Below are 23,661 nucleotides of genomic sequence, written 5' to 3'. Positions count from 1 at the left end.
CCTTGCTAAGTTTGTTATCTCATGTTCTAACCGAGTGTAATGCCGACCTTGCTCTCTGTACTCTGTTTCAGTGTAAATAACAAAATGTTTGTGGAAGACTTTAGGAAACCTCTTTGTAGCAAGTGGTTAGAGATCAAGTTAGACTTAAAGTAAGGCGAAGCTTAAAATAAATGAACGAGGGGAAGGTAAAACAGGAAATAGGGTTTGTTATTTTTTAAGGAAGATGCTGTAACCGTATATGATAACATACCTATTGCATAATATAAGAATATTTGATCGTGGTAGATAGGTTAAGTGATGACCTTATAAGCTTCAGCTGAAATAAACTTACTAGAGTTATTAATATTCTGACGATGATCCAATTTACTTTCCATCTGCCTTAATGCGTACTGTCATAAAACTGAAAGAAGGATTTTGGAGATTAGGGTTCAAAGTGTTGCGTGTTTTATAGCTGTGACTCCTTAGGCCTCAACCTTCCTAAACTTCATTTTCCTTATCTATAAAATCAGACGAAGAATGATACCACTAATAAAAAATAGTCACCATTTATTGTTTGTTATGGCAAACACTGTACTAAATACTTTAAATATGTTTTTTAATCCTCACAGCAATCATATGAAGTAATTTTGAGTATTAATATTATACATATGAGGAAACTCAGGGACAAAGAGGTTGTTTTTTGAGGGTCACAGAACTGAGATTAAATCATAAATCTGCAGCTCCTCCTCTTAACCCCCTAATTATGCTATCTCCCTGGCTACCTCACACAGTTGCTTGGAATCTTAGTTACAGTATTTCTTAAAATACTTCATAAAGGCCATAGTACTTATTATGCTTGAGGGAGGAATTTTTTATATGTGGCAAATAGAGGTATTTTGCATTCCAACGTGATAGTTTTCTCAGAGCAGATTCCAGTTTTTCCAAGTAGATGAGAGATTGATCTGCTGGGCTTGGATTTATCTTTTGGTGGAAGGAGTAATATAATGAAAAACAGTAGCAGCTGGAAGCACTAGCATCTACCTGGCACTGACCCTGTGTTAGGGCTAAAAAGTTTGTTTTTGAAAGCCATCTTCTGTTTATATTCCACCAGAATGCAAGCTTCATAGAGGCAGAGACTTGTTTTGTCAACATAATGTCCCCAGTGACATTATGCAGGGATCAGAAGTTACATCAATATTTGAATGAATAAATGCCATTTATACCACAAGACCAAATGAAAGAAGAAAGGGACATACTATTTTTATCTGGGTGTAGGGTATTGGATATCTAGAGTAGCTCATCCTACCATAAATTATATTAAGTAATAATCATAAAACAATATAATGGCCAGAAAATAAATACAGACAGTGAAAATTTTAACTTTGTATATAATCATGGCAGTTGAGAAAATAAGTAAGTGAATTTCATAAAACCAAAATATCTGTAAAAAGTAACAGTTTAGGCAGCTACTAAATCCTAGCACTGATGAAACATTTTCTTGATTTCTTCTTGAAACAGTTAATAATTCAAAAATAGTAAATTTGAAAAATATTTCCATTCTGTGAAATGTTTTACAGATAAACTAAAATTTGCATTTATGAAACAAAATATTACATTTCTCCGTGTGTACCCTGTTTCACTGTTTTAAGTTTCAAACACAAATGAAAGCTGCAAAGCTACAGAAAAATTAATCTCTGCTTTTTAATTTAAAGCCTATAAATGAAAAGGTTTCTTCAGCTTACTTAGAAATGAGACTCCCCTTTTAGAAAACACCATAATTTCTAATCTGTTGAACAACCGCATGTATTATCTTGTGATATTCCTGACTAAAATACCACGTGATAAGAAAAATATTTACTTAAAAAATGGCTTAACTTTTTGCTTTTCAAATGAAATGAACAAGTCTTTAACAATAGCACCCCATTCTGTTTACCCCCATTTCTGAATTCCTAAAGCTCTTAATCATTTATTCTGTATGACGGTGTCATATATTTCTTTTTTTTTTTTTTAAGATTTTATTTATTTATTTGACAGATAGAGACAGCCAGCGAGAGAGGGAACACAAGCAGGGGGAGTGGGAGAGGAAGAAGCAGGCTCATAGCGGAAGAGCCTGATGTGGGGCTCGATCCCATAACGCCGGGATCACGCCCTGAGCCGAAGGCAGACGCTTAACCGCTGTGCCACCCAGGCGCCCCCATATATTTCTTTTTATCCCATGCAGTGCTAAGGACAATTCTGACCACACAGCAGGGATGGTCAGACTACATACCTGTTTAAGGAAGATACCATCCCTTGCTTATGGCTTCATTTTGAGCTTTTAGTCCACTTACCCAGCGTTGAGCTCTATCTGGTTTAAAAAAGCCTCGAGCCCCAGGAAACGTAGTAGCAGTAGAAATAAAGAGCAAACAAGAAGCTATTATAAAGTATATCTTTAGAAAAATTTCTAAGTTTTTCCATCCAAAACATTGCGGCAGGAGAATTAGCCCTCCCTTCATATTATACCTATCAGCTTATAAGCTCTCTAAGAAAGGTTTCATGTCCTTTTCATTTTTGAATCCTTAGTCCCTAGCACAATAGGGTGTATGTAGTAAAAGTAGCAAACATTTTTTGATGATAATACAGTGAAGATTGAGGCTCTCAAAAATAAAACTAAAAAATCCAATTAAGACAATGAAAACAAATAATTTTAATTTGTAAGTATTCTTGGTAACTTTTTTCTTTTAAGATTTTATTTATTTATTTGACAGAGCACAAGCAGGGTGAGTGGCAGGCAGAGGGAGAAGCAGGGCTCATCCCAGACCCTGAGATCATGACCTGAGCCAAAGGCAGACGCTTAATGACTGAGCCACCCAGGCACCCCAATTCTTGGTAACTTTAATGGATGCAAATATTTTAAAATACTTAAAGGGACACCAGGAACCAAAATAATAGTTCACTCCCTCGCCTCTTTCTGTGTCAGCTAAGGAACCACTTTCTAGATCTTCCTGTTTAACTATAAAAAATAAGTTATATCCCAATCTAAACCTTAATAATTACTTCAGTTATTGCCTGAGTATGAAGATTTCATCTCATTTTTAAAGTGGGAATGATAAAACTAAAAACTAATTATAGTTGATATTTTAGCAAATTGTTTAATAGTTAGGGCTTCGGACCATAAAAATAAACACTGAGGCAACATGGTCTAGTGGCACAAGTGAATAGAAAAAGCCAAATGATATCCTTAAATTACTCCCAACACTTCGTAATTAGGTTTGGGTAAGTTATTCATCCTCATTGATCATCATTTTTTTCTATTCCTGCAATGGAGAAATCTCTCTTAGTTGACTAGGGCAATATATAGTATTTTCCTTTACAGTTGAAAGAGCCGAGCCACTGAGAGGATAAGCTACTTTCTTAAGATCAATAAAATAGTACAAAAGAGGTTCAAATTAAGATTTTTTTTTTTTGATTCAAGTCTGGTGTTCTTTCCTCTATTGTACAAAATAGTTGTGTGAACTCAGTAAGCTGGACTAGATCAATGGCTTTTAGCCCAGGCTGCACATTAAAATCACCTGGGGCATTTTAAAATTACATAAGTGCTTGGGCCACACCCCAGATCAAGTAAGTCAAAATATTTAGGGTAGAAGTTCTACCCACCACTCTTTTTTTTAAGGCCTCCCTGAGTGATTCTAATGTGTAGCTAAAAATGAGAACCATTGAATTAATTGCTAACTTCCCTTTACGTTAAGAAGTCTATGAATTTTGGGGATGCCAGGATGGCTCAGTCGGTGAAGCATCTGCCTTCAGCTCAGGTCATGATCCCAGGGTCCTGGTACTGAGTCCCTCATTGGGCTTCTTGCTCAGCAGAAAGCCTCCTTCTCCCTCTGCCCGCCACTCCCCCTATTTGTGTTCTCTTTCTCTCTGACAAATAAATAAAATCTTTAAAATAAAAAAGTCTATGAATTCTGAACTCTACTTATTTTATTATTCCTCTTTCTCAAATGCATACCTCCACATGCAATTTTTTGCATAGTAGAGTCCAATAATACCTTAATCACTGGTATAACTTACCAAGACATTAGACCTGTCAGACAAAGGTGTAAAAATTTCTGAGATTCTTGTAAAAAGGTATTTTAAAAACATACTATACTTATAGCTAAATTTATTGAATTTTTATTAATAGAACCACTATCAACTAGTCAGTGCCATTCAATGAAAAGAAAATAAGATGGACTACTTGGCAACCATAAGATGCTCAAACTCGCAAACTCTGGATTAAAACTTGTCTGTTAATACTTGCCATTTGGCTGCCCAGATGCAAATATCTCTCCTATTTGACTTAATCCCAAAATAGGTAGAAAGAAAGATAAAGGTGGGCAAATAGACCTATTCCTTTTCCTATCTCCCTGGTAGCTAGGATTTGGGTAAGTCAGCTGGGCTCAACGAATTAATAAATCAATGTCCAACTACAGGCTTTGAATTTTGAGAGATTCAAAATACAGAATTGCTGGGAAAAGTGCCCAGAGTGACTGAGTCCAACAGGATGGTGGCAGATATCTAGTGGCAGGAGTGCCAATGGCAACAAGTGTTATAGAAAAAGCACCAGCAAACTGTTCTGTGGCATAGGCCCAACAGTACCTTTTCTCCCATCTCTACAGCCCTCCTGACAATTCTGTGGGTCTTCTAATACACTTCCGATGAAATTATCTTCAGTTCAAGTTAACCATGCTCAGTTTGATTATAAATAAGGACCCCGAATGGTACATATTTTAATTTAAAGAATGCAAAGTAAAATCTTTAACCAACATTGTGCAAACTGAAGATCTGATTATGTTAGCAATTTTCCCATTAGGCAGTCATTCAAAATGGAGTCAGACAGGTAGAAGTCTAGAATCATTTCCAACCTGCTAAAATTATGTTCCTTCTCACAGAAGTACATGAATGTATCGTTTTTATATCAACCATTTGAATCACTATAATTTTTGGAGTGGAAAACATTTCATGTCTTGGAGATAACCATAGTATTTGCTGTTAAAAGAAGCATATAATGTCAGAAATTTGGTTTTTGATATCAGAAAAGTATTTTTAAGCTAAAACAAGATTAGTATTTCTGTCTAAACTGACAAAGACTGAAATATTGATTTTCTGAAAAAGGGTTTAGTTTTTAAAGAACAGAGAAGCTAAATCATTCAGACTGCTTAATTAACTGAATCCTGCAAGCTTTGTAATTAAGCAGTAAGACAACCTCAGATGTGTCGTCATTATACAATGACATACTCCATAGCTGTGTGTTGGTGCAGATAGCGTGCTCTTCAGGAAGATAGTTCAGGGACACCAAACAGCTGAGGGCTAAAATTAACCTCGTTCTGTCTTTATAGTGGTTCCAGCTTTAAATTTCTTAGTTTACAGGTTCCGTTGTTTGCTTTATCTTGTTTTTGTCTCCTCATATGGTTAGAGATCTATAAAGGAAATGGCATGAAAGCAAAATACTGACCTCTGATTAATGAGTCACAATGGTACTAAACAAATAGATTACTCATTTAAAACATTATGCAGTATTAGCTCTTTTTTTTTTTTTTTTTTTTTTTTTTGCCCCTAGCATTGTATTCTGCTTTTGATCTGCCTTACTTCCTGACTTGCTGGTAGGGAATCAGCTTCTCAAGGAGATCCTTCTAACAGCCAAATGGGTGATAAAAGCAAGGTAGAAGAACTCCCTACGTTACAGAACCCAGAGAAAAGAATTAATCTTCCAAATCTCAAGAAAAGATGGTAAGCCAATAAATTTAAAACTGTTTATGGATTAGAAACCAAATAAATGAAATGATTTTAAATGCCACACAATGCTATTTCAAAGAGAATAAATGAATAAATTTAAAAATGAGTGGGAAAGAAGAAGTAGCAAGATGGGAAGGAAGAAAAAAAGGAAGAAATGAAGGAGAAAAGGAGATAATTGTATTGAAAAATAGAGTGTGGCAATCTTGTAAACTGATATACCCTAACCTAATTCAAAACCTAGCTTGGGGGGCGCCTGGGTGGCACAACGGTTAAGCGTCTGCCTTCAGCTCAGGGCATGATCCCGGCGATCTGGGATCGAGCCCCACATCAGGCTCTTCTGCTGTGAGCCTGCTTCTTCCTCTCCCACTCCCCCTGTTTGTGTTCCCTCTCTCGCTGGCTGTCTCTATCTCTGTCGAATAAATAAGTAAAATCTTTAAAAAAAAAAAACGTAGCTTGGGGTTGGAAAGGAAAGAGTCCTTAGAAAAGCATGACCAGGCAGATTTATGTGAGATCTCCTCCTCCACAAACTTTTTTTATTTTGTTTTATGCACACGTAGCATGTGTACCAAGAACAAACAAGGGAGCAGTTTTTGCTGTTGAATACCTTTGGACTATCAGTATACGATTGTCTGGAGTAGGTCCCACTCCAACATACAGTTCTGAGCACAGTGTCCAAGATTTATAAGTGCGGAAATAGTTGTAAAATCCTAAGTAAATGTTACACTATAACCAATTTAACAATGGCTTAATTGGGCAAAATTTATGGTTTGTTTCCATTTCAAGTAAGAAAGATTTATGTTCCAATAGGCTTAGAAAGACACGTACTAGGTTCTGTGTCCATAGTAATAGATAACATAAATCTGCCGAGCCAAAATCTGGCTTCAGGGGTAATATTACAGTTTCATAAACTGGAGTCTATGGTGCCATGACCCTCTCTGGTGAACTAAGACAACAGTTCCTGTGCTCTCATCACTGTGGAAGGAAGATCAGCTATCTGTGTGCTGACTTCCCAAACTAACTAGATTATTGCTGGAAAGTCTTCAAAGTAGTTTCTGATGTTGGACTTCATTTTTAAATGTAAACATGGGTCTTTCTGCTTCTTATTATATCTTTTTGACATGGTAAGTCATGAATTCAATGTGCTTACCCAGTAGCAGCCTTGGTTATATAAAAAGGTTAACCTGGGACTTTATAACAATTTTGATATGGACACATCCTGAACAGTATGTCAAAGAATTAAGGGCACCTGGGTGGCTCAGTTGAGCACCTGCCTTCGGCTCAGGTCATGATCCCAGGGTCCTGGGATGGAGCCCCACATCAGGCTCTCTACTCAGCGGGGAGCCTGCTTCTCCCTCTCCCTCTGCCTGCCACTCCATCTGCCTGTGTGCGCTCTCTCTCTCTCTGTAAAATAAATAAATAAAATCGTTAAAAAAAATTTTTTAGCAGTAGAACAAGTCGCCCAACGTATTTGACACTTTTAGGATGTCTTTGAAAACAGCTACCTCCCCCGCCATCCATCGGAGCACCGGAGCAGGTTCCTGGCATCCATGTGACTCCTCCACACATACATCTCTGGTCTTACCAGTTGGACCACAGGTGCACTCGTTATTCTAATTGGCTAATCAGATTCTCAGTCCTGAGAATTTAAGATCAGATCTGAAGGAAGACTATGTGAGTCTGTCTTTTCCCAATGGATCTATATCCTACTAACTAGTGACTACGTCACAGCCATACTCTGCTTTGAGTACTGTGTGGCAGACAGAAGTGAGTCTTCAGGAAGAAAGAAAAAACAGATGTACAGAAAGGAGCAGAGACAAACAGAGATTATTTCCTAGGCTCCATTGCACAGTTCCAGGCCCTTCTTGGGGTCTGTCTGCATACCAACATTTGAGTTTCATGAGACATCTTGTATCTTTTTTTTTTTAAGATTTTATTTTTATTTATTCGACAGAGATAGAGACAGCCAGCGAGAGAGGGAACACAAGCAGGGGGAGTGGGAGAGGAAGAAGCAGGCTCTCAGCAGAGGAGCCTGATGTGGGGCTCGATCCCAGAACGCCGGGATCACGCCCTGAGCGGAAGGCAGACGCTTAACGACTGAGCTACCCAGGCGCCCCACACCATTAGAATTAGAGTCAGAAGGACTGGGCTATTGATAAGTCTAATTCATTATATAAAAAGCTCTAAACAGGTCTGTAACTTGGTCTTTTGACCTATCCTTGAATTGCTTTATAGAGTTCTTAGAATAATTTAATGCATTCCCTTATAATTATAGCAATAGTTATCTTAATGTGGGAGGAGAAAGAGACATCACAGAATCACTGGAGGAGTTTATCAGTTAGCATCATTTGCCCTAACCGGAAGGTGATTATAAAAATTAATACAATACACTCCTGTTTTGGGGAAAATCGGATAGACATACTTTTTCCAGTTCCACTCTCTACAACTAAAAACCCTGGATGTTCCATATTATACAAGAATAAGAAAACTTTAACGGATGGAGAGAAGAAAGCAGACTGGCTGCACTAGAGACCAAGGAGTGACATGGTAGTGAGTTCCCTGGGTTTTCTCTTTGACTCATATATCCCAGACTTGGAGCTTAAGAAGTCAGAAATGCCAAAACAAAACAAAACAACAACAAGAAAAACAACAAACAAACAGAAAAAACCCTCTAATGAATACTCTCTTTTCACCCAAAGAATTAGGAAAGGGACAACCTAGCAAGACAGAAAACTTTGAGAAAATAACCACTGTACTCCAGCCAAACAACAAAAATAAAGTTGTGGCCCCACATTCACCTGATACTACCCCAGCAGTATGGGCAAAGGCTGGGTGGGTAGCTTAGATTTACACCCTTGTGGGACTCTTTTTTTTTTTTTTTTTAAGATTTATTTGTTTATTTTAGAGAGAGAGAGCACACACAAGCATTGGGAGAGGGAGAGAGAGAATCCTCAAGCAGACTCCCTGCTGAGTGTGGAGCCTGATGCAGGGCTTGATCCCAGGACCCTGAGATCATGACCTGAGCCAGAATCAAGAGCCAGCTGCTTAACTGACTGAGCCATCCAGGTGTCCCTCCACCCTTGCTGGACTCTTAATGGTATTCTCTCTCACTAGGTGGAGCAGGGAATAGGGACTGTCATCCCTACCAGGTGGTAATGAGCCCTACCCAAACACTTGGTGTCAGTGGAGAACACATGAGAGCCTAGACTTTCACCTCCATGGACAATTAGAGGTACCCCTTCCCCTCTCTGCTGGGATAGTATCAGAAGAGGCTTAGTGGAGAGTCAGTGTTTTCAATGTAAGTAGAGGCCTACCCCTTCTTCCACCATGGCCCCTCGTGTCCCCAACAGTCTTCACCCTTTGCGGTGTGGTGTTAGTGAAAACCATGTGGGGAGCAGTAATGAGATATAACTACCCCTTCCAACTGGAGGCCTAGTGGGGAGCCAGTACTCCCACCCCCACCCAGCAGTAACAAGGAGCCTCCCCTTAGAGTGTCAACAAAGGCTGAGTAAGGAACCTAGGCTTCTGCTCCTACCTGGTAGTAATTAGGTGGTGCTCCACTTTTCCTGTTGGAAAGGTGTTAGAGGAGACCAGCTAACACAGAAAGTTAAATAAGATCCAAAGTCTTATAATATCCAAAATCTTCAGATCTCAACCAAAATTCACTCATCATACCAAGATCTCAGACTGAGAAAAAACAATAAGTGCCAACACCACTATGACCAAGGTGTTAGAATTGTCTGACAAAGATTTTACAGCAGCCATCATAACATTGCTTCAATGAGGAATTGTGAACACACTTGAAACAACTGAAAAAATAAGAGTCTCAGCAAGGAAATAAGAAGTCTCAGCAAATATATAGAAGATATTTTTAAAAATGGAAATTTTAGAACTGAAAATATAATAAAAAAAAAAAACTCAGTGGATGGGCTCCACAGCAGAATGACAGAGATGGAGGAAAAAGTGGACTGGAAGATAGAGCAATTGAAATTGCCCAATCTGAACAACAGAGAGAAAATAGAGTGAAAAAAACAGAAGAGCCTCAGAGACCTGTGGGACTGTAACAAAACTTCTAACGTTCATATCATTGGAGTCCCAGGAGAGGAGAGAGAGGGAAGGGCTGAAAAAGTCCCCTAAGATGTAATGGCTAACCACTTCCCAAATTTGGCAAAAAAACATAAATCTACATATTTAAAAAGCTGAATGAACTTCCAATAGGATAAATCTGATCTGAGGAGACCCACATCAAAACACATTATAGTCAAACTTCTAAAAACTGAAGACAAAAAAATCTTGAAAACAACCAGAGAAAAACAACACCTTACCTACAAGGGGAAAAAAAAAAACCAATTTAAACAATAGTGGGTTTCTGGGGCTCCTGAGTGGCTCAGATGCTTAAGCATCTGCCTTCAGCTCAGGTCATGATCTCAGGGTCCTGGAATCAGGCCCTGCACTGGGCTCCCTGCTCAGCGAGAAGTCTGCTTCTCCCTCTCCCTCAACCCCTCACCCCTGCTCGTACTCTCTCTCTCTCTCTTGCTCTACTCTCTCTCCCAAATAAATTAATAAAATCTTTTTTAAAATAGTGGGTTTCTTACCAGAAAACAGAGAGGCCAACAGGAAAGAACATTTTTTAAGTGCTGAAAGAAAAAAACTGTCAACCCAGAATCCTATATCCAGTAGAACATCCTTTGGGAAATCAAGACATTCTCAGCTGAAGGAGAACTAAGAGAATCTCACCAGCAGACCTAGCCTAGAAAATGTCCAACAGAAGTTGGAAGTTCTCTAAACAGAAAGGAAAGAATTTTTTTTTAAAAAAGGAATCTTGGAACGTCAGGAGGAAAGAAGGAACATAGTAAGGAAAAATATAGGTAAGTGCAATAGATTTTCCTTCTTCAGTTTCTTAAGTTACATTTGGTGATTGCATCAGAAATTTATAATACTGTCTGATACGGTTCTAAATGTGTATAGAAGAAATGTATTAAAGACAATTATAATATAAACAGAATAACCAAGGAACATAAATATGTGAAGCAAAAACTGATAGAACTGGAAGGGAAAATAGGTAAATCTACAATTATAGTTGGAGATTTCAATACCTCTCTCTTGACAATTTATAGAACAAACTAGACAAAATCAGCAAGGATATAGAAAAACTCAATGGTGGCATCAACCAACAGGATATAATCAACATTTATAGAATATTTCACCTAACAATACAGAATACACATTCTTACCGAAGTACCCATGGAGCATACACTAAAATAGATCATATCCTGGACCATAGAACAAAAATTCAGCAAAACTTTTTCAAGTTTTTTTTTTTTTTTTCATTTACTTCAGTAATCTCTATATCCCAGTTGGGGCTCGAACTCATGGCCTTGAGATCCAGAGTCACATGCTCTTCCAACTCAGCCAGCCAGGCATCCCAAATCTCAGCAGCTTTTAAAGAATGAAATCATACTGAGTATGTTCTCCCAACTACAATGGAATCAAACTGGAAATTTATAACAGAGAGGTAACAGGAAAATCTCTACCTGCTTGGAAACTAACACACTTCCAAGTAATCCGTAGTCAAAGAGCAAGTCTCAAGGGAAAGAAAAATACATTGAAATGAATGAAAATGAAAATGCAACATATGAAAATTTGGGGGACCAGCTAACACAGTGCTGAGAAGGAAATTTATAGCATTAAAATGCACACCCTAGAATAAGAGGGAAAGTCACAAATCAATAATCCAAGTTACCATCTCAAAAAGCTCAAAAAAGAAAAACAAATCCAAAGCAACAGAAGGAGGAAATATTAAAGAGCAGAAATTAATAAAATTGAGAACAGAAAAACAATAGAGAAGATCAATGAAACAAAGAAGCTGGTTCATTGGAAAGATCAATTAAAGTGACAACCTTGGGGTGCCTGGATGGCTCAGTCAGTTAAGTATCTGACTCTTGATCTCAGCTCAGGTTTTGGTCTCAGGGTCGTGAGTTCAAGCCCAGTGTGGAGCCTGCTTAAAAAAAAAAAAAAAAGTGACCACCTCTATCTAGCAAGACTGACAAAGAAGGAAGACACGAATTACCAATATCAGAAATGAAACATGAGCTGTCACTAGAGACCCTGCAGGTAACAAAATTATAATAATGGAATGCTACAAACAACTCTACACACATACATTTGACAACTTACGTGAAAGACAGATTCTTAAAAAGCACAAACTACCTCAACTAATTTAATATAAAATAGATCATTTTAGTAGCCCTATAATTATTAAGGAAATCGAATGTGTAATTTTAAAACTACAAAAGAAATCCAGTGGCTCAGGTGATTTCACTAGAGAATGCTACCAAACATTTAAAGAACTTTAGTAAACAGAAGAGGAGGGAACACTTCCAATTCATTTTATAATAGTAGTATTACCCTGATACGAAAATATATATATATATATATATATATATATACACACACATTTTTTTTCATCCTACACCAATCATGTACCATATACCATGACCAGGTGGAGTTTATTTCAGAGAGGCAAGGCCATCTTAATACTTGAAAAATCAATGTAATCCAGTATTAGCAGGCTAAAGAAGAAGCACACAATCACATTTATTAATGCAGAAAAGATACTTGACAAAATTCAGCACCTATTTATGGTTAATGCTCTGAAAAAACAGGAATCAACTTCCCCAAGTTGCTTTCTGTCTCTCTGTTTTTGCTTTTTCTAGCTATTTCATATAGGTGGAGTTATACAGTATTTGTCCTTTTGTGTCTGGCTCATTTCACTTAACATAATGGGTTTTTTTGTTCTTTTTAAAGGTTTTATTTATTTGAGAGAGAGAACAAGCAGGGGGAGGGACTGAGGGAAAGAGAGACGCAGACTCAACCCTGAATAGGGAGGCTGTTGTGGGGCTTGATCCCAGGACCGCAAGATCATGACCTGAGCCAAAGGCAAGATGCTTAACCAACTGATCCACCCAGGTGCCCCTAGCATAATGTTTTTAAGGCTCATCTGTGTTGTAGCATGTGTCAGAGCTTCATTCCTTTTTTATGGGTGAATAATATTCCATGCCACATTTTCTCCACCTGTTCTAATTTGATGGGCACCTGGGTTGTTTCCACCTTGTGGCTATTGTGAATAATGCTGTGACAAACATTGATATATAAGTAACTGAGTCCCAGTTTTTTATTCTTTTGGGCATTTACCTAGGAGTGGAATTGTTGAACCATATAGTGGTTGTATGTTTAACTTTTTGAGGAATTGCCAACCAGTTTTTACAGCAGCCACACCATTATATTCCCACCAGCAAAGTACAAGAGTTCCAATTTCCCCACATTCTTGTTAACACTTGTTATTATCTGTTTTTGTTTTGTTTTTTTAAATTATAGCAATTCCTAGTAGGTATGAAGTGGTATCTCATTGTGGCTTTGATTGCATTTCCTTAATGGGTAATGATATAGAATTAAGGTAGGGTTCATGAATGAGTGAATGAATGCACAAAGGGACTTACTATTTTTTAAAATATTTTTTAGAAGATTTTCTTTCTTTATTTATTTGTGAGAGAGCGCGGGAGAGAGAGCACCAGCAGGGGGAGGGGCAGAGGGAGAGGGAGAAGCAGACTCCCCGCTGAGCAGGGAGCCTGATGCGGGGCTCCATCCCAGGACCCTGGGATTGTGACCTGAGCTGAAGGCAGATGCTTAGCTTACTGAGCCACCCAGTGGGACCCCGGACTTACTATTTTTAATAAAATTTATCATAGGTTAAATCACTCTTCTAGTATATATTATGATTACATTAATGCATAGAGCATTAATATTAGTTTTGATAATGTTAAATCATACCTTAGTATTTGTATATATTTGCCTTGATTATACAAAATTCCCTTTTAGTAATATGCAATATAGTTTATCCATACATCATGGACTATAGATTGTCTCCATTAAGAGAATATTGCAACTAATGTGTAATGGTTTTGTCTTTTCTTTATTTCTTGCCACACGCCAGGCTGGGCCCTTCTTGGGAAATGAGCTATGCCATAAAATGAATTACAGCTCTGCCTTTGTACAGTGACAGGGTTCATTTGAACAGGCACAGGCCGCCTGTGCCTTCAGTTTTCTCTGTAAAAAACAGATATTTTCAGGGTACATTAGCCCTAAAAGCAACCCCCGAGGAAACCATGAATCACTTTAATTGTAAATCATCATATACAGAAACCAGAGTGTAACACGATATATTTTTAAGTATCAATGATGTGAATTGTGATAACAATGTATTTATAAAGTATCCCCTAGCAAGCATGCCAGGTGCTCCATTACATTATAAGTATCTCAGTAAGTAATATTAAAAAGTTATCTAAACCACACAGAGAAAAGCTAAAAATTTCCCCTTCCAAAATAAAAGTGGAAGTAGGTTGCCATTTGAACCTTAGAAGGCCTCAATGTTCTTCTACCCATTCATGATAAGGGGGTCATGGGGCAGTCTAGGGGAAGATATTACCCTCCTTACCCCCTCCACATGGGAAAACCATAGAATTTTTATGTTAGTCATACTTGGGGCCAGCAGTCATGCAAGATTAGACACTTTTCCAGTCATTCCTCTCAGAAATTATACCCTTTCCTCAGGGTCCAAGGTGAATAAACATAAACCCATCTATTAGACTGTTTGTTTCATGTCAAGCAGAATCATTGTTTCCCTGTTTACACTTTTATTCTCAAAACTAACCTTTATCCCCAATATTAACTAATGGTTAACACTTCAGGACACCTAGCACATAGCAGGTGTTCAATAACTATTTGCTGGTTGGGAGTGATTTAAGCAAAGAATGTTATCTTGGTCCTCTCTCACCTTAGTCAGTGAAAGCTGTATACGACCTAAAGTATTGGTTTTGCTACCAAAAGCCAGGCTGTTTTGATATAGTAACCTGGGCAAATAATTAGCCTTGAGAATAGAAAGTCACGAAAAAGTAAATCAATTTGCAAATTATGCTGCTCTGAGGTGACATTAGCTTAAGTCTACGGAGTCCCCAAACAAAGGGAGCACTCTTTTAATCGTTATCTGAAGAAAGGGAAACATTCTAATACTTTCAAGAGGAATAAATTAAATACAGCAAAAAGCTTTTAAGCCACACTGGTGTAAAGAGATAGAATCAATATTTGCGGTAAAGTGTTAAAAATCAGGATTTTAATGTATGAAGTTTTGGTTTGGGGATGTGATTTTTTCCACGTCAGAACAGAATCGGTGTAATAAATACCCATGCTCTGATGGAGTTCTACTAAGTTTTAAAACGTTAAAAATATTCCCGCAGAACTGTCATATGAAAGTCAAAACGTATTCAAATTAAAGAAAGTAGCCCCCCAAATTTAACTTCTATTTGTAGGCCCAGCTGTGTGACACGGTAAATAATTCTGATATTTTAAAACTTGCCTCAAGAAGTGAGTTTCTGGGTGGGTGAGATCTTGCGTGTTGACCGTGTTAAAGGCTCCTGCTCCCTGCAGGGTGTGGTCGAAGCCTAGTTCTCATTGATGCCTTGCGCGTGTATTAAAGGTGGGAGAATCAGGGTCAGCCCACAGGGCACGTCTCTGAAATGCAAAGAACCCAGCGTGATGAAAGTCCTGCCGGCGGCGACAAGCGATCCCCCCGCGGGGAGCCCGGCGGACGGGCGCGTGTCAAAGGGCGGGGCGGGGGCCTTCGTGGGAGGGAGCAGCCGGGGCTGGACGGCGAGCTCGGACCCAGGTGGTGGCGAGAACTTGGCCGGCCTCGCGCCCAGCGCCGCTCCGGCCTCCCCCTCGCCGGGCCCGGCTCGCGTCTTCCAGGGGCCCCGCCTCCCATCCCCGAGTCCCCACGCCTCTCGCCGCCTTCTCCCCCCTCGGGCGTGTCGCCCTCCCCAGGTGCCTCTCCCCCTGGCGGCGCACCTCCCTCCCCTGCAGGCCCCGCCTTTCCGGGGGCGCCCCCCGCCGGTGGCCTCGCCTGCACCCACCCAGGTTCGTCTCCGTTGGGCGGGCGCGAAGGGACGGGCGGTGCGGGCAGGCAGCCGTCCCCAGCGTGCACTGCTTTCTCTCTGGGACCTCTGAGCCGCCTTCCTCCTGCCCCATGGGACCTCCTCCGTGGGTGCCCTCCCTGCGTCTAGCATTTGGGGCCTCTGGGGCGCCGCCAGCCTCAGGCTTGTCCGCTGCTCCTGCCTGATGGCTGCTGAGGACGTAAGCTCGGGCCCAGCTTGCCCTGAAGACTTTCCTCCCCAACCTGGGCAGGAAGCCTCTTCGTCTGACCCCCTGCTCGCCTTCGTGTGACGTTCCAGAAGGACTAATGTATAAAGGTCTTGAGCTCCATCGAATGGATTTTTTTTTTTTCAGACAGATTTAAGACATAACCATCTAGGATGAGTGTGTTATCTATTCTAATGTTTAAGCGCCTCAAAATTAACTGCCATTCAGGTTACCTTTTCAAGAAGCAGAACCTCACATAGCCAGACACGACCTAGTTTATTAAACTGTTAAAAGTAAACAGTCTTAAGGGCGCCTGGCTGGCTCAATCCGAAAAGCATGGACTTGATCTCAGAGTGGTGAACTGGAGCCTCACTTTGGGTGTAGGGATTACTTAAATAAAAATAAACTATTAAAAAATGCACACATCGGGGCGCCTGGGTGGCACAGCGGTTAAGCGTCTGCCTTCGGCTCAGGGCGTGATCCCGGCGTTCTGGGTTCGAGCCCCAAATCAGGCTCCTCCGCTAGGAGCCTGCTTCTTCCTCTCCCACTCCCCCTGCTTGGGTTCCCTCTCTCGCTGGCTGTCTCAATCTCTGTCGAATAAATAAAATCTTTTTTAAAAAATAAAAAAATAAAAAATGCACATATAGGTTAAAAAAAAACTAGATAATTAATGGTGGCCATAATGTGGAGAAAAGGGAACCCATGTGCACTGTTGGTGGGAATGTAAATTGGTTCAGCCATTAAGGAAAACAGTATGGAGGTTCCTCAAGAAATTCAAAATAGAACTACTATGTGATTCAGCAATCCCACTTCTGGGTGTATATCCAAAGGAAAGGAAACCATTATCTGGAAGAGATATTTGTACTTCCATGTTCATTACAAAATTATTTACAATAGTGTAGGTATGGAAACAACCTAAGTATCTATCAACAGCTGAATAGATAAAGAAAAAAAATGATAAAGAATGATGAAGAGCCGGTTAGTGTAATTGACATTAGTACAGTTTAAATCACCATGAGCTATGCATCATATTGAGAGGCTTATACGCCCACTAAAAGTATTGAGACAAACAAGAAAAACAATGTAAAAGTTTTATTTACAACATAATAATGACAAAAATGGATATGACTATGGAGATTGTAGCAGGACACAGGACTCAAACTAGAAAATCAGACTCTTCTTACAAGAGGTCAGTCTGATTCATCCAATTGAGGTGAGCTGTAGATGCCTATAGCTCTTTTGGTTTCTGCTCTAAGTTCTGGTTAGTCAGGGTTTTCCTCTGTGAAATTTCCTGTATAGGTTAGAGTACAGAGTATGTTACAATAACAAAGACCCCCCCCCACACACACACACAATACAGTAATTTAAACAAGATAGAAGCTTACTTCTCACGTGACAGTCCAGAGATAGGAGTGGCCCAGGCTGGCAGGGTGGCCGGCTCCATTAAGTCATGAATGGACTCTGGTTTCTTTTTTTATCTTGACGCTGTAGCTTAGGATATTTTCTTCATTTGCATAGTTAGAGCCGGGGCCCTTCCGTGGGTTTGCCTTAGCGCCATCTAGCTCTAGGGAAGGGCAAAAGAGCAGAAGTAGAGGACAAAGGATATATTTTTCTGCCAGTGACACAGAGGTTGCACCTATCTCTTTCACTCATATTCCATTGGTGAGAACCTGAACACACCTGGTTGCTAGAGAAACTGGGAAATTGGTCTCTGACTTGGAGAATAAGGGCAAAAGGAAATGTAGATAAAACTAAATTGCCTTACAACTTGCAGCCCATTGACAAATACTTGGGACAGGCAGAGTATGACATTCCTCCAGGAACTCCCAAGCATCTTAAGGTTAATGTTTTGTTAGTGGCAAAACGCAACCTTAGCTTGACAATAGCTAGGCCTCCAGGATCCTGTAAGTCTTCTTTAACATATGAAAATCCTTTTGGAAACTTCCTTTGTCTCTACACCCACCCCCAACCTAAAGTATATCATCAGTCGCTCCATACAATCCCACTGCAGCTCTTTCTGCCCACGGGTCCTGTCCGCCGTGCTTTAATAAAACCACCATTTTTGCACCGAAAATGTTTTGAGAATTCTTTCTTACCATTTGCTCTTGGACCCCACATCAAGTCACATCTGTCTCTAAGTGGGGGGGCTTCATCTGCCCAACTAAAAATTCATTAGGGTAGTGGGGCGCCTGGGTGGCTCAGTCGTTAAGCGTCTGCCTTCAGCTCAGGGCGTGATCCCAGGTTTCTGGGATCGAGCCTCACGTCAGGCTCCTCCGCTGGGAGCCTGCTTCTTCCTCTCCCACTCCCCTACTTGTGTTCCCTCTCTCACTGGCTCTCTGTCAAATAAATAAAATCTTCAAAAAAAATTTATTAGTGTAGTGAAAGGTGAGAACAGAGGGGACAACTACCATTCTGCCACATTTGCCCACTTCCTTCCAATGAGTTCTTTCTTAGGAGTTCCTTCACTTCAGTTTACACATAGCCCTTATTGCTGGCAACTGAAGTACCCTAACTGATGTCTCATTCTTTAGGCCCCAGGTCAAATGACACCTTCTCAAGGAGGCTTACCTGATTGCTTTCTCTAAAGTATGTCCCTTCCCAGTCCTGCTATCCTTGTTTTTCTCTCAGCACTTTGTTTCCTGCATGGCACTTATCAGAGCATATATATACTGCTGTGTTTTGTTTGTCTCCCCCCAGTGTCTTTTCATCACCACCACATCTCTATCATCTAGCACAGAGTCTGTCATTGGATAGGCAAGAACAAAATATCTGGTGGTAAATGAATGAAAACAGTGGTCAAGGATGACTGAGCGAGTTCTGAAGTGACCAACTAAATAACTGTATTGGTAAAAAGTGAGAATATAGGAAACTGGGTGGGCAAGTTAAGAGGTAGGGATCAGAGGATGGTTAGGTTTGCTTGCACAAGTTTAATTTGAAGTTTTGAATGATTTCAAGATGATACCCAGTAGGCTGCTAAAAATGTGGATCTGGAGCTCTGGAAAGAGCATCAGATTGGAGCTATTGATTTGAAAGCCTTGAGAATTGATGAGATCACTCACGAAAAGCATGGCAAGAAAATAAAGAAGGTTTAGAAGGGAACTACAAGGAACAGCAATATTTATAGAATTGGCAGAAGAGAGACTGGCAAAGCTTGGGAGGACCTATCAGAGGCTATCAACAAGAACCAGGGAAAAGAAAATTTCAGGGAGGAAGCAGTGGTCACAAATGATACACATGGGGGGGTGATAAATTATGTCACATAAGTCCTAGAGGGTCCCTAGATCTGCCAGTTAGGAACGTAGGTATGGGAGCCTTAGTAGAATAGTTCCAGTGGGTTGGGGGGTTGTGGACTGAAGACAGAATGTTAGGAACTAAATGTAGTGACTGTAGAACAAGCTTTCAAAAAGTGCAGCCATGAAAACAACACACATTTCATTTGGAAAAAGAGGCAAGGTCAAAGGAGACTTTAAGAAGAAAGCTCAGCATCTCTTTAAACAAGTGAAAGAGAGAGGATGGGTATGGAAATGATTGATGGAGACATTTGTACCTACTGGGTTTCAGATAGGAAGCCACAATAGAGTTGTCCTTCCTTGAAGATGTAACCGCAAATTTAGAGGAGGGGGTAACAAGGACTTGATAGAGTTTTTCCAACGGCCTCGATTTATCTATAAAGGAGGGAGTAAAGTTCTGTGATGCAACGGAGGAGGTGGAGGGGGAAGTTTGGACTATCTTCTAGGAGAAGAGAGGAATAGGAAAGTGTGCGATAGGACAGATAAAAGGTCCGGTGGTTACAGATCCACTATGGTTGGAAGTCCTTTTTTCCTTCTTCCTCCTACCCCTTCCTAACCCAAACTTGTTCCAAAAACGACTCCAGGCTGACAAATCCTAATCTTTGCACCCATTTACCCATAAATTTTTTTCCAGCAACAACCGGCAACGAACATGCGGGGGCTACGAAAGCAGACCACTCCCTCAAACTTCATTCATTTCAATAATGCAAACTGAGTGGGCCTCCGACATTTTTGCAGACCCCCAACCCCCTTGCCACGACGTGTTATACTACTACGTACAGCAAGGGCACCTCCTTGTTGTGGACAGTGAGACTTTTAGGGACAGATGGTTCCCTCGTAAGTAACTTCCCCCAAAAGCTGCAGTACGTCCTAGAGCCTGTTTTAAGTACAAGAACACAGTGTTCAGAGCAAAACGCCCAGGGCCGAGGCCGGAACAGTGAAAGCGGTTTCACCGGCTCGGAGGCCAGCAAAGCCGACCGCGCGCCGTTCCTGATGACGTCACACGGCCTCAGCCTCCGGACCGCCTCCTACTGGCCGTTTCCATTCCCGCGACAGCCGCAGCCCCGCCTTCGCCCCGCCCCCAGGAACGTCATCACAGCACAGCCTCTAGTATCTCATTTGCAGGCTGTGTGAGCGCCGGGCGCGGTGGCGCGCGCCTGTAGTCCCAGCTACTCGGGAGGCTGAGGCAGGAGGATCGCTTGAGCCCAGGAGTTCTGGGCTGTAGTGCGCTATGCCGATCGGGTGTCCGCACTAAGTTCGGCATCAATATGGTGACCTCCCGGGAGCGGGGGACCACCAGGTTGCCTAAGGAGGGGTGAACCGGCCCAGGTCGGAAACGGAGCAGGTCAAAACTCCCGTGCTGATCAGTAGTGGGATCGCGCCTGTGAATAGCCACTGCACTCCAGCCTGGGCAACATAGCGAGACCCCGTCTCTTTTGACTCCCCCGGATTCGGATTTCTGAGAGTCCTTTCTCCTAATGAGTAAACGGCAGAAGTTTGCCCCCATTTTGTGTGTATTTGGGAGTCTACTAATATGTACATTGAAAATAAGTGAGATGTAACTGGTCTCTATTACTGGCTCCTTCTCCTATTTTACGTTTGTCTCCTGTTCTGCATCCCCTTTAGGGTCAAAGCTGACCCGAGAACTTAGGAGAGTCGGGGTTTCGGAGCCGCCTCATCACTGACCCCTACCGGAACATCGCCGAAACTTCTCTGCGAAGGGCTGTTATCACCTTCGCAGCCAGCAGGGGAGGCTCGTCTCCTCACCGCCTGGGGGAGAAGATGGCCGCCGGACAACACTACGAAAAATGCGCCCGAAGGCCCAGGTCCTCCGGACGGCGGTCCGGCTCTCCGCTCTGCTCCCACGACTTCTCCGGACCTTTCCTCCCCACCTCCAGCCACGAACTGTTGCCTTCTTTCCCCACTGTTAGCTCAAGGTTTTTGCTCTGAAATGTTGCACACGAAAGATTTGGCAAATCAGCAGTCTTTCACCCAAATCCTCACACTCCACCTGTTTACCCGTACGGCTGAGCGCCCGACGGGGTACCCTGCCTGCTACTCCCTCCTTGTAAGGTACAAGAAAAGGAAAAGAAAAAAAAAAAAAGAAACTTACAGAGGCGCCCCCACGTCTTTGTGAGAGCAGAGGTGAGGGGCCAGAGTGCCAGAACGCCGTCACCCTGTCTCCCCCTTGATTCTTGGGCTGCCAACAGCCAACGTGAGGGATGGAACGAAGCGCAGGAAACTTAGAGCAGCCGGTGAGCCGCTGAGTCTTGAACCCTGTGCTGCAGAGAGCAAAACCTCAGCGCCGTGCACCGAGCGGCACCCAGCAAGTCAAGGCTTGTGCCCCTGCCTAATTTTTACAAGGAAATGAAGGAACACAGTATGAATAGAATGTTTCCAATTATCAGAAGTTCTCAGTTGTCTGTGATCGTGATTTCACCTTCATGAAAGAACTATCTTAGAGGACTTCCTTTTAAATTCAGACATTTTAGGGCCAGCAGAAGTGGATCAAATATTCACATCGATCTTAACATTAATCTGATGATCCATTGGGAATTTCAAGACTAAGCACTAAACACAGACTTTACTTGTAAAAAGACAAGGAACGGGGACAATGTAGTAAGCTTTTCATAAAGCTAATTGTATCCAATTTCTTTGAGGTGATTCATTCTGTTTGAACAAAGATAGCTGTCAGAAAAGCCCTCCTTGAATTGAACAGATACCTTCCTCTGATGCTTCTGGGTCTGCCCTCTACAATTACATGGAATAAGCCCTATTCAAATTGTTCAGGACATTTCAAGAATTTAGAAGTCACCTCCCAATCAATACATTTCCACAAAATGGAAATATACGGAAATACTTTTTTACTTTTTTAATCTTTACCCTGCCCCAACCAGAAAATAGGAGAAAAATACTCCGGGCATGTCTCTTTTTTTTTTTTCTCACTGCATGGATCCCTGAATTTGGCCCAGAATGACTTAGCTGTGACTATAAGGATTGCATTTCAGTTGCCACATCTGCTAGCTTTGGGGTTTACAGTTTCTATTACCCTTCAGTCTTTTCCACCACTTCTAGAAGAACTTCTCAGCTTTCTGGAACTGAGGTGTGGTAAGCAGAATAATGACCCCTCCCCAAAGATGTGCACATCTTAATATGTGGAACCCATGATTTGCTACTGTACATGGTAAAAGGAATTTTACAGATATGAGTAAATTAAGGATCTTGAGATGGGGAGAATATGCCAATGAACCCAATGTAATTACGAGAATCCTTATGACAGGGAGGGAGGCAAGAGGGTTGGAGTCAGAGAAGGATATATAGCCTGAAAGCAGGGATCAGAGTCATGCAAAGCCGCCAAGCAAGGAATGTGGGCAGCCTCTGGAAGTTGGAAAAAGCAAGGAAACCAATTCTTGCCTAGAACCTTCAGAAAGAATGGAGCCCTGCTGACCCATGTGGGACTTCTGACCTTCAGAATCGTACAATAATAGATGTGTGGTGCTTAAACCACTGAATTTGTGGTAATTTGTTACAGTAGCAATAGAAAACACATGAAAATACATGAGATATATCAAGGTTAGTCTGTACCTGAAAAAAGTTCATGAGGTCAGAAAGGAATTATTCCAGTAACTGCCTTCTTTAACATACTTGTACTTTTTTCAAAAGCTTTTCATGTTGAACAACCTTTTAGGGTTGATATTTTTCGTGTGTATTATATTTAAAATATTATTTAAAATATATATTTAAAATAATATTTTAAAATTTCATACATCTATTCATCTACTCATTTAAAAAAAAAGTTTAAGTGCAGAATATTTGCCAGATCATATATTTATAGTAGAGAAGCAGAAACAAGATCTTTGCCTTTGTGGAGCTTCTGGTCTAGTTGAGGGTGAGGAAGAGACCATCTTTTAAAAATGAGCCATGTAATTGTGCTTTAGTGTTCTCGTGATGCTCTGCCAGCCATATTTAATTCATTAGCCTGCCTGCATGCCTGAAATCTCCAATACCAAAAACTCTCTCCCGGGTTAAGGCATGGTTTTCAGTTACAAATGCACTTTGGCATTTACTCAATACCATTAGAGAACTTCTTTTTTTTTTTTTTTTTTAAAGATTTTATTTATTTATTTGACAGAGATAGAGACAGCCAGCGAGAGAGGGAACACAAGCAGGGGGAGTGGGAGAGGAAGAAGCAGGCTCCCAGCGGAGGAGCCTGATGTGGGGCTCGATCCCAGAACGCCAGGATCACGCCCTGAGCCGAAGGCAGATGCTTAACCACTGTGCCACCCAGGCGCCCCTCCATTAGAGAACTTCTATTTCAACCTCCCACCTGATACTTGATTATACTTTACAGTTTCCCACAATATCCATGAAAGAAGGTCAGTATATCATGAACTTGACCATACTTTTTTTTAAAGACTTTTTGTTAATGGTGTGATATTTTTTACTTTAA

The 23,661-nt window shown here is 41.1% G+C and overlaps 2 long non-coding RNA genes across 2 annotated transcripts; both read right to left on the bottom strand.

The window, feature by feature from the left end:
• Positions 1-13,937: 13,937 nt before the first annotated feature.
• LOC103665487 lies at positions 13,938-16,335 on the bottom strand. The gene is made up of 2 exons (XR_569306.2): positions 15,696-16,335; positions 13,938-15,297 (listed from the first exon to the last, which is right to left on the bottom strand). It is a non-coding gene; the product is annotated as an uncharacterized LOC103665487 (long non-coding RNA).
• A 665-nt stretch (positions 16,336-17,000) lies between these two features.
• On the bottom strand, positions 17,001-21,695 carry LOC103665482. The gene is made up of 3 exons (XR_569304.2): positions 21,325-21,695; positions 17,307-17,485; positions 17,001-17,212 (listed from the first exon to the last, which is right to left on the bottom strand). It is a non-coding gene; the product is annotated as an uncharacterized LOC103665482 (long non-coding RNA).
• Positions 21,696-23,661: the final 1,966 nt, after the last annotated feature.

Source organism: Ursus maritimus, unplaced genomic scaffold, assembly GCF_017311325.1.
Source record: "Ursus maritimus isolate PB19 unplaced genomic scaffold, ASM1731132v1 scaffold_36, whole genome shotgun sequence".
NCBI lineage: Eukaryota > Metazoa > Chordata > Mammalia > Carnivora > Ursidae > Ursus > Ursus maritimus.
This window is presented reverse-complemented; position numbering and strand designations above follow the sequence as displayed.